Here is a 12,371-nt window from a genome sequence, read left to right as displayed (position 1 = left end):
GTGGAAATGCCATCAGATTGACCCCAGCTTTCTGGGACCTTAGACAGCTAGGTGTCTGGGAGGAAGGTTGTCACAGGGATACCCACCAAAAGCATGAAATGGCTACCCAGCCACTAGGGCTCTGACTCCGTAAGCCTAGACAGAGGAGACCTGCAGCCACTTTTCTTTGCTGGGGAGAGGAAGGCAACGTTCGTTCGACTCTATTTTTAAATAGTAATCTCACTCAAGTGAGCGTCTTCTGCCTTTGTGCCTAGAAGACAATACTGTTTGGTGTCTTTAGGACTCTGCTTCCTGGGAACAGCGTCAGGTTTCCTGAAACTGTTCAGACTTTCCAGGCTGGCCCCTGGCTGAGTTCCTGCCTGAGGAAGGCCTCGGTAAGGGATGGGATGCTGGTGGAGATAATGGAGGGGAAGTGCACTGGAAGGTGAGAAGGGAAGCTGCCCTGGCGCTCACACTGCTGAGAGTGCTCTCCTGGGATCTCTGAGGCAAAGTTCTGACAGCCGACCTTGGCTTGGGGCCCACCTCTGTCCCCAGTCAAATGTCTTCTCCTCCCTCCTCGCCTGGGACCTTCCAGGTGATCCTGTTGGAACCTGGCAGCCAGGTCTCAACCCAAGGGGAGCCCCAGGGGAGCAACATGCTGCCTCTTCTCCCTCTGCTTTCTGTCAGAGCCTAGCTCAGCACTGATAATCATGTTTTGAAGAGAAGATGCGAGGCATTCCTCCATGTTCATAATTACTGGGTCATTCGCTTTGTTCCTGCTTGGCCAAACTGAACTGTGACGGGGCTCATAATTGAGCATTGCCTTGCTTGGAGAAAGGCCCTCTAATGAGCAGGGTGGCCACAGTCTGACATAATGTGTTTTATTACAGTAAGCTAAAAGACGCTGGGATAGAAGATGCATTTTCTGAGGAGCCATGGGCAATGTTTCCCTCATCAAAGTTAGACTTTTGCCTCCTTCTCTTCGATGCTTGATTCCATAAAAAATGAATGCAGAGGGAAATTCCGTAGACAGAAAGCAGCATGGGAATTTGGCTGCAAGCTTTTGAGTCCCAGAACACGTTTTCCTCATATTTTAGAACAGTCGACTCACTTTATACCTCGGTGTAGCCAAAAGATCTCTAAATGCCTCCAAACAGAAGCTCTCTCCTGGTCCTTCCTTCCATGAGGCTAGCCCCCAGAGGAGGCCACCTGGAGTGCACAGTGCAAGCACCGCCTGTGACGGTGTCTGTGCTACAGCCCCTGCCTGACTGCTGTGAGGTGGAATCATCAGGTCTGGATTAAACTCAAGGCAAATCATGAGCACTAGCTGGGCGGTGGTGGCGCACACCTTTAATCCCAGCGCATGGGAGGCAGAGGCAGGCAGATTTCTGAGTTCAAGGCCAGCCTGGTCTACAGAGTGAGTTCCAGGACAGCCAGGGCTACACAGAGAAACCCTGTCTCAAAAACAAAACAAAACAAAAATCATGAGCATTATTTTGAAAGAAATTGGGGCAGGTGAGATGGTTCAGCAGGCAGTGTCTGCTGTCAATACTGACCTGAAGTGGCTCTCTAGGACCCACACAATAAAAGGAGCGAACAGACTCCCATCCCATGAGTTGTCCTCTGACCTCTACATATATATGTGTACACACACACACACACACAAATACAAAATACAATTAAAAATAAACATTGAACAGAATTGTCAATGCCAGGCATTCTTTTCAAGATTTGTTTATTTATTTAATGTATATTGAGTGATCTATCTGCATGGATACCTGCAGGTATCAGGCCTCACTATAGATGGTTGTGAGCCTCCCTGTGATTGCTGGGTATTGAACTCAGGACCTCTGGAAGAACAGGCAGTGCTCTTAAACACTGAGCCATCTCTCCAGCCCCCATTTTTGTTCTTGTTTAAACATTTTTATGGTGGTTGCCTGACCCAATGGGAGGGGAATGCACCCTCAGCATGCGGCAAAGTCAGTTGGTGTTCTGTCCCTTGGATGGACTGCTAAGGCCAAAAGTGTCAGAGTTCCCATCCAGAGCAGGATTCTAAATTCCATAGCTGGAAATGGCTTCAGCAGCTGGTCCCACCCTGCTAGGCTAAGCTATCTCCCTCAGGTCCATGAGTGTGCTGCCCCCCAACCTCTGGAAAATACCAGAGGTTATGACGTAATGACCCCTGAGTCAGTCAGCAGTGGCTGTTTGCCAGCAATAGCAGAGTGCCCTTTCTCTTTTCAGATAATTCCTCCCTGGGCAGGAAGATCACAGATTCTGCAGGGGCAACATTGTCTGGCCAAAACAGAAAAAGTCTTAGAAAGGGAGACAGAGCCCCGAAGGGCGCCAAGAACACAGATTCACCATTCTCTGCTTAAAACATAGCTCTGGTGTGCGTCCCTGGGACTCTCGTCTGTTGCTCTTCAAAGATAGTGCAGCAGAAGCTTGGCAGTCACCAGGACGGCCTCTCTGATGCAGAGCACAGGCCCTTCTCAGCACACAGAGCTTTCTCTGGTCTCTAGATGCTTTAAAACCGAGTTCTGCCCAAAGGATCTGAACAAGTAGTCCCTTTCAAAGCCTGTGAGGCCAAAACTGGGAAGAGCCGGGATAAGTTGCTGTGATCTGGGGAGCAGTTAGCAAGAGATGTGACTTCGTGCTTGAATTGGCTAAATTCTGAGTTTATCTTGTGCTGGCTAGAAATCACTCCAGTGTTTTTGTTTGTTTGTTTTTGTGATTGAAAGTTTTCCATTCTTGTTCACTGGTTTGGTTTGTAAATTATTGAAGAAAATAAAAAACAAACAAATACATTGTAAATTCACTGTGTCAATTTGGCCAGATTAAATTGCAATTTCTTCTTCTATAAACTCATAATGGGATAAGGAGCAGACTTTGATTTCAAATACAGAGGCTGGGGTGCTGCTGAGGGAGGGCATGTTTGATCACGGATCGGGTCCTGGGTTCCATCCCCAGCACGTTCCCACCTACTCACACAAAAGTTACAGGGCTGGTGAGGTGATTCAGCGAGTCCACGCACTTGCCACCAAGCCTGGCGACCCGAGTTGACTCCGGAGACTCACATGGGGAAGGAGAGAATTGACTCCTACTGGCTGTTCTCTAACCACACATATGTATGACATATGTGTGTATGCTCACTAGAAGAGCACATGTGTGCACATGTGATAAGATGTTAATAAAATTAAATAGCAGTAAATCTCAGACTATATGTAATGGATGTGGGTATAAATACTTCATGGAGGACATTAAAGGTTTTGAAGCCTGTATAGTCGTGATTTATGACAGGAAGTCTTTTGTACTATGTTTGCATTTATCTAATTGGAGATGTCTCAAATATGGAATTTTATTCTTTTATTCGATCATTTGTGATGTCTGGACACTCTGCTTCTCTATCCATTTGTCTGTATTCTACTCTCATTCTTTCCAAGAAACTGGGTTGCTAAATGATTTCAGTAGGTTAATGGCGTTGCCACGCACAGTGTTGCAGGTCAGGACAAACAGTGCCTCACTCCCCCTCCATTTGCTTAAAGACCTAAGTGTTTCGTGACTGTTTATTCCATGGACTAAGGTCAGATCTCTACAAGCCTTCACAAATTGGCATCATCTGTTTCTCTAGACTCATTTCTTCTCTTAAATAATAGTTTTTACTAATTTTTGAGAATATTTCATAATGTATTTTGATCATATTTATCCCCCTGTCCCCCAACCCCTTCCAGATCCACCCCAACTCCCTACCCACTCAACTTCCTGTTTTTTCTTTTTCCTCTCCTTTGTTTTGAACCATTAAAGACTCCTTTCTTTTCATGTATACTTCCTTTCCCTGTGTTCTTTGCACTAGTTACACTGCCTTTTAAAAGCTGCCACTGTACCCCAAACACAGAAGGTCTTGCATCGAATATGGAGCACACAATAACTTAAATAACACAGAATACAGCCAGATACGATAGATGCTTATGGGTTTAAATATGAGGGAAGCTGAGATGTTAGATCACTTAATTCAGGGAGTTGTGGGCCAGACTGAGTTGTGAAATAAGTCCCCACTTCTCAAAACAAACAAAAGGAAACAAAAACCCCACCTGGTTAGCATAAGTACGAAAATACACATTTGAAAAATTAATAATGTGGCTCTCCTCAAGCACAGAAGCAAAGATGGGAGAGACACACAAAAGTAACTGGCATGTCTGTGTGTGTGTCTGTGTGTGTGTGTGTCTGTATGTGTGTCTGTGTGTGTGTGTCTGTGTGTGTGTCTGTGTGTGTGTCTGTGTGTGTGTCTGTGTGTGTGTCTGTGTCTGTGTGTGTTGTCTATGTGTGCGTCTGTGTCTGTGTCTGTGTGTGTTGTCTCTGTGTGTGTGTCTGTGTCTGTGTGTGTTGTCTGTCAAATAAGACCTTTATAGAAAGGGTTCCAAACCTAAAATAGAAAGAGTGGAAAATCCCATCGCATCACTTACTAGTTTGTATGAAATGACATCCCCAGGCCTACCCTCAGGTCACCCCCATGCAAACATTACTTCTTTCTCTGACTTCACGGATGCAAAGCTGGTTCTGCCTCTGTGAGATCCCCAGGGACTGCTTGCATCTCTCCACCTCGTGCACTAGCATTCTCGTGGGGTCCTTCGCTCTCACAATGGCCTTTTTTGTCTTTTATTATTCTCCAATGGACAAGCTTCATGTCCATAACGCCTGCCACAGAAATTCTCAACAAGAATTGGGTGAATTGGGAACTAAGTGAATACAACTGTATCAACAGCCATTCCCCATAATAGCTTCTAATACTTCTCTTTCATATTTCCGATTTAGAACATTCCAGGGCACAAAAGAACTGACCTTTTACTGTTTCTCGTATTTGGGAGTGTTGTGGTGTCTTAAAGGAAAAGAGAGGCCAAAGGAGACTGAGGATGAAGCTTAACAGTAGAATACAAGCTTAGCATCCACAACGCCCTGGATTTAATATCCAGCAACTTTCCTGAAAAAGAATCCCATGTGAAAACTAACTTCTCCTCCATATATTTTAACATGGCACCTGTACTGTTGTCTCATAGGCAATCAATTAGATTATTTCTTCTAGCTGTCTGTCATTAATTGTGTTCCTACTTGGAAGCCTAACTCCATTCAAGATAGACATGTAGTCGATATTAATTTGGCCCTAATTTTGTAAAAGTCTACTACACCCCTAATACTCTGACAATCATTTGTGTGTGTATGGTATATGTATGTGTTCAGGTCAGTATGTCTGAACACATTAGTGCATACATGTCTCCTGCAGAGACCAGAGGTTGACACTGGTTGTCTTTCTCAATCATTCTCCACCTTATCTTCTGAGACACGGTCTGTCCGGCTAGTGTTATGTCAACTTGACACAAGCTAAAGTCACCTGACAGGAGGGTATCTCAATTGAGAAAATGTCTCCATAGGATCAAACTTGAAGGGAAGCTTACAGGGCATTTTCTTAATTAGTGATTGATAGGAGAAGGTCCTGCCCATTGTGGGTGGTGCCATCCCTGGGCTGGTAGTTCTGGGTTGTGTAAGAAAGCAGGTTGATCAAACCATGAGGAGCAAGCCAGTAAGCAGCACTCCTCTATACCTCTGCATCAGCTGCTCCCAGGTTCCTACCTGGTTTAAGTTCCTGTCTTGGCATCCCTCAGTAGACTGTGACTCTAGATATGTAAGCAAAATAAGTCCTTCCCTCCCCAGTTGCTTTTGGTCTTGTGTTTCATCACAGCAATGGTAACACTAAGACGTGCTCTCTCACTGATCCTGGAGTTCATTGGTTATGCTAAGCTGGCTGGCCAATGACTTCTGAGAATCTGCCTGCCTCAACTCACCATCCCAGCTCTGGGTTACCAACACTAACTGCTCTCGCTGGTGGATGTTAAGCATCCAAACTCAGGTCCTCAGCCTTGTGTGGAAGACACATCACTAACATCTCTTTAGCGCTGTTCAGCTGTGCGGGTTGACGGCAATTCCATCTGCTACATTTCAGAAGAACCGAGCATCAAGTTAGCATCAAGTGTGAAATTACATTCCATGAAGAATTAGAATGTAATTCAATTAAATCAATGCTCTAATAGCTTGAAGCAGAGTTTAACCACAAACGTTTTGGCTCCCTCACTAAACCTCTTCTTTCAATCTTTCCAGGCTCTGGGAGTCATCCAAGCCCTTTCTTCTTGGGACAACTGGAGCCGATTGGGCCGACCTGGCCAGCTCCCAGGAGTCAGCTGGTGTGGGGACACGTCCTTTCATTCCCCAGGGAGGCTCGCTCACTAGACTTGCCATCCGATTAACCTCCACGCACCTTGGACTATAGCTTCTGTCCCGACCATCATCCTGAGATAGCTCCATGTTCTTCTGCCCTTTGTGCTATAGATGCTGGCTCCAAACTGCTTCTACTGGATCCTGTGCAGAGTTCTTGGCAACAAAAGTAGTCTGGGCTGGCATCAATCAATCAGATAGAGAACCGCCATCATATAAATACAGGTTGTGTGAGTCATGTCGGCCTCTACTAAATATTAGCCTTTTATTCGGAGGATTTAATGGTAGGTCCAGGAGTGGTCAATGACGGAGAACATTTAGAAGGTGACAGAAGACTGAACTTTTGGGCTGGAGAGATGGCTCAGTAGCTAAAAGCACTTGCTGCTCTTCCAGAGGACTAGAATCAGTTCTTAGCCCCCATCTCAGGTGACTCACAGCAAGCACCCTGTAACTCCAGCGCCTGAACATCTGATGCCATCTTCTGGCCTCCTTTGGCACCTACATGCATATGCCCATATCCACAGACACCTAGACTCACACACACACACACACACAGAGCACACATTTTAAGATACATGCCTTTAATCCCAGCACTCAGGAGGCAGAGACAGATAGGTCTCTGTGAGTTTGAAGCTAGCCTCGTCTACACAGAGAGTTCCAGGACAGACTGTGCTACAAAGAGACACCCCATTTCAAAACAAAAACAGAGGAGCGAATACCTAGCAAGTGGTGCTATTTTCTATCATGTACGCACTAGTGATCATCCCTGGTGTTCTGAGTGTCTTCCAAGCATTCCCTTCTCATCTCGGCCCTACCCTAAGTTTAATTTCCTGTGCTCTCCTTGCAAACAGCAACTGGCATCTTATCTATGAGCCATGGTGCAGAGCTGGTAAGAGCTGTCTCCTGGCCTCCCAAGATTGCTCCTTTCATTGTCCGTCCGATCCTGGTGTACCTTAAGACAAAACCCCTCCTCCTTCACTGGCACCTACATATGCCCTTACAGTTGCCATTTGGTAAATTCCTGACGGTCTCTAAATTTCATTAAGAACTTTGGTTCAGCCTTTTATTTGTATATTTGGCTGGTTGGTTTGGTTTAGTTTACTATTTAAGAAACATTTATTGGTTATCCACTGTATCAAATAATTTCTTACAAGGTGTGTGAAATTCTGTTCTTTTTCCGGGGCCTTGACTCACTTTGTTTTGTCTACCAGTTATAGACAAAAATACCATTATAAACTATTAAGGACAGGGAAAAATCTCAGGTCCATGAGGTGGCAACAGACAACAGACTTATTACAGGTCAAGAAACGTAAGTTTTGATGGGTTTTTTCTAAGAATATCAGACGCGGTGCTCATGAAGTCTCTCCAACATGGATGCCGCAGGATGAGCTGAACAACAGCACCACCAAAAGACAATGCTAAAGGGTGGGGGAAGCCGGAGAGGCCTCAGCCCCACACAAAGATCTGCAGGCAACTGTGGGATGCTAAGTAGGAGGATAGTCTTCTCCAGGGAAGAGCACGTCAGCTGTTATTGAATAGCAAATGCTCAGCCTTGAAAACATACATGCACACGCGCGCACACAAACACACACAGGGAAGAAAGAAATGATATAATGATAATAACAGCAGCATCAAATATTATATGTTATCAAATTTATATATCTATATATACAATATAAAAATATGTACATTGTATACACATTAATAAATATATAAATATTGTACATTTATATTATACAATATATTATATACAACATGTAACTATATATACAATATATACATAAATATGTTTGTATACATCAACTTTATATAATTATGTACTTATCAAGTGCATATAAATGATCAAATATTATATATCAAATACTATTTTAAAACCACACATATTTCTCTCATAGTTCTGAAGACTTTTCCAAAATCAAGGTTGCAGGTGGGTCACTCTTGGACTGAGTTTTTGATTGTTTTGTTTTGTTTTTGTTGTTTTTGTTTTCTGATTTTTGAGAAGAAGTCTTACAATGTAGCTCAAGCTGTTCTGGAACTCACCGTGTAGATCACTTAAATCTTTGGAAATCTGTATGTCCCAGCCACCCAAGTGCTGCTAAGCATCACCCTGACTGGACTTCTTCCTTCCTCCCACCTTCTTCTGGTGATGACCGCAGAAGTCTCGCTTTAACTCACAGATGCCCTGTCCTCATCTCTGCCTTTGTCCTGTAAAGTTCTCTCTGGGTGTTTCTGACTTTACATGCCATTTTCTCCTTTTCTGAGGACATTAGTCAGACAGAATTAGGGCCTCTTCTAACGTCCTCATTGCAACCTGATTCAGTACTCCAAGACCCCAGTAAGGTCACATCACAGGAGCTGAGGATTAGGGCTACGATATATTTTTTAGGAAGACACTGTCCATCCCTTAACACTGGGCAGGAAGTAGGTACGATCAATGGGAAAATTGAAACCACCAGGTAGCGTTGAGGAGGCCTGTCATCATAACCACACTTACAGAATTCGAATTAGTGATGTCTGAGAGGGTTGCTCCTTAAAGAGCTGTAAGCGGCTGAGTCTCAGCTTGGTGGCTGTGAAGGATCTTTATTCAACAGCAGTATCCTGCAATGTGACTGAGGCCAATCTTAAGCCAGCTACCTCTCACATAAATGTCTGCCTTCTTTGGGATCTCATTCGTGGTTAGTGACAAATTGCCAGTTCAGAGTCCCTGGCACTTCCCATACACAGTTCATCACTAAATCCATATCACTCTGAGTCCTGAAAATCTCCTATGTCTGCCTTAGCTTTTTCAGGTCCCCACTGTAACACATCAGTGTCTCACCAAGTGGTGGGTGGCTCCTCAATGTGTGGCGAATGAGGTGGTGGCTTCTTGTCTGCTGAGTACCACCACCAGCCTCTCCTCTTCAGACTCTGGCACCCATCCCTGGGCCACCCTGAGGACAAGTGTTTGCTTCCCAGAGAACACGAGCCTGACCTGCTGAGTAGGAACGTTTTTTTTTCCCCTAGTTTTCAATGTAAATTCATAAATTAGTATGTCTGGCCTTTCAATCCTAGTTCACTTTTTTTTTTTTTGAGGTTTAAATCCTTCAACCACTCATCTTCAGATTGAAACCTGAACCTCTTTGTAGTCTGTGGTGATTCTACTTATCTGTCTGTCTGTCTGTCTGTCTGTCTATCCATCCATCCATCCATCCATATAGTCATCTATCTATCCATCTATATCCACCGATTTGTTTATCTATTGATCTATCATCAATTGATCAATCTATCATCCATCTCCTATCACCTATCTATCATCTATCATCTACTTGTCTATCTCTGTTTATCTATTTTTCTCTCTATATATCCATCCACCTACCCTGTTAGGGTTCTGTCTAAGCTCCACTTCACAATTACCTGTCAATAGCCAGGTATGCCCCTCCCACAGTTACCTGGCAACAGCCAGGTAGGCCTGGCCCACTATAAAAAGGGATGCTCAGCCCTCTCCTCTCTCTCTTACTTCTCTTCTCCCTTACCTCTCTCACTCTCAGCTTCTCTCTTGCCCCTCTTGGGCTTTCATCCCTTCCCCCTCTCTCCACATGGTCATGGCCTGCCTCTGCTTCTCTACCCCCCAGCCCCTCCCCTCTCTCTCTCTCTCCCCCTGCCTTTCTCTGCCTCTAACGCCCATCCCATGCCCTGAATAAACTCTATTCTATACTATGTCAGTGTGTGTCTGGTCTCTCAGGGGAAGGGATGCCTGGGCACAGGCCCGCTGGGGCACCCCCTCCCCCACACTGCCATATACCACATTCTCTAAACCTCTTTCTCTTTTTATGATCACAACACACCCCACCACCTATCTGTCCACAATCTGACCCTTGGCCACCTAGCCCTTCCCCTGTCTCCCTCTGCCCTTCCACAGGCTCACACACTTGAGTCCTTTCCCGAGGCAGTCTTTTTCCTGCTTTTCTTGTAAACACAGCTTTGGATTTGTTTCTGGAAGAATCCTTGCCCACCTCATTCCCTGTTCTGCCCCAATTACAACTTTCTAATCATATGTGATCTTCAAGTCCTATATTGTAATGGTTGGTTCCTTGTCTGCCTTTTCCTTTAGATGGTAAGCAAATCCAGCTGGGTCCAGATCAATTCTCCTAAAAGCAGAATGTTAGAAACGTTGTCCTTTTAGCATCTATGGGGTAGTGAAGCTCGCTCTTCCATGATCTTCCTTCCTCCCTTCCTCCTTCCCTCCCTCCTTCCTTCCTCTCCTTCCTTCCTTCCTCAATCTCTTCTTCTGTCCTTCCCTCTTTCCCTCCCTTCCTCTTTTCTTCCTTCTTCCTTTTCTTTCTTTTTTCATTTTTTTATTCACTTTGACAATTTGTATTCTTGTTTCTTGACAAAATTTGCTGGATTTCCACAGACATTAAACATGAACTTTTTGCACCCTAGCCCTTCAAAGAATGGGTTAGTTACTTCCATAGGAGTTGGCCAGGGAGGCTGCCAGGGTCTACAAAACAATAGGATTCTCTTCAGACCTCTTGCTTACTTACAGAACTAGAGGGTAAGATCCTGATGCTGAAGACACCACACACCTCTGTTTTAAGGTAGAGAGAAAGCAAGCTGACTGAAAGAAACTTCTTGCCCATTAGCTTTCAACGTGCTGAAAGGTGTTGTGCAGGCCTGCTGAGGGAGGGAAGACAAGAATGACTTTACCCAGGTGAAACCACAAACTACAAAACCAACTAACAGGGTAAGCTGTGCCTACCTGTACAACAGTGGCAGAGTGCTGTGGAATAACCAACCACTTGCTGATTGGAACTACTCAGTGGGTACTGTCTGCTTGTGTAACAGCTGGGCCTGGGGATGTCGAAAGCCCAAAGCAGGGCACTTACTGCTATTGTGTAACATAGTGTCTACCTGCCATCTAAAAGTATATGTAAGAAAGAGATTTGTAAGCCAGGCAGTGGTGGCGCACACCCTTTCAATCCCAGCACTTGGGAAGCAGAGGCAGGCGGATTTCTGAATTCAAGGCCAGCCTGGTCTACAGAATGAGTTCCAGGACAGTCAGGGCTACAGAGAACCCTGTCTCAAAAAACCGAGAGAGAGAGAAAGAGAGAGAGAGAGAGAGAGAGAGAGAGAGAGATCTGTAGAGAGGAGAGGAGAGGGAGGGAGTACGCAGTCCTGGAAAATGGCAGAGAGCGGTGATAGTGATGTATTATGTGCATATATAAAACTGTCAAAGAACAATTAATAAAAATTAGCAATAAGGAAGTACAAATATTTTTAAAAGAAATGAGATACTGAATGAATTTTCTTTTATTCCACCTCCCCAATCCCCAAACTAAAATAAATTAGCACAGTGTCTGAATACATCTCCAAAATCCACGACAATCAGGAAACTCTACTCTTCCTAGAGGAAAAAAAAAGCATGTAAGTTACATTTGTATCAAACATCTGTTTTTATATAAACAAGAATCAAGGAGATAAACAATTTGAAGTAAAAGAACCCAGGTCTTACAATGGACAAGCAAGACCTCTACCATTAATTCCCACCCCCAGCCCAAAGTGATATATATCCCATCCCCCAGCCCCAGTGCTGGAGCTCCAACCTAGGACCTTCTGTGTGCTACATAAGCACTCAACCACTAAGCTACATCCCTAGCTAATTTAGGTAAATAACTAGGAGTTGACATACATACATGGGTTTATTTTGGGAGGTGGTAATTCTGAAAACAAGATCCAGCTGCCTTCCTGCCAACCCACCATGGGTGTTAGGGTTTGTAGACATAATTCAGATGAGTCAAAACAATCCTCACAGCAGAAAGCGGAAGCCATTGTCCCTGAGGCAGAAAACCCCCAGACTTGGTTGTATGGAACTGAGTAATTTAATGCACTCTTTTCTGGGATGTTCTATAGATCCTATTTTTAGAATTGTGCTTGTTTCCTTTGCAATTTTTTTTGTTGTTGTTGTTATTTGAAGGTGATCATTATTCTTCATTTTAATTGCTTTTTTTTTCTCTGTGATTTCTTCCATTTAACATTTAGGAAATACCATCCTTCTATGCTGAGAAACATCTCTTAGGGTGCCTATTAGTTGAGTCTTAAGTTTTTTGTTGGTGATGTTTGCTTTGTTTTATTTTTCTGAAATAGGGTCTTCC

Source organism: Apodemus sylvaticus, chromosome 15 (assembly GCF_947179515.1).
Source record: "Apodemus sylvaticus chromosome 15, mApoSyl1.1, whole genome shotgun sequence".
Lineage (NCBI taxonomy): Eukaryota > Metazoa > Chordata > Mammalia > Rodentia > Muridae > Apodemus > Apodemus sylvaticus.
This window is presented reverse-complemented; position numbering follows the sequence as displayed.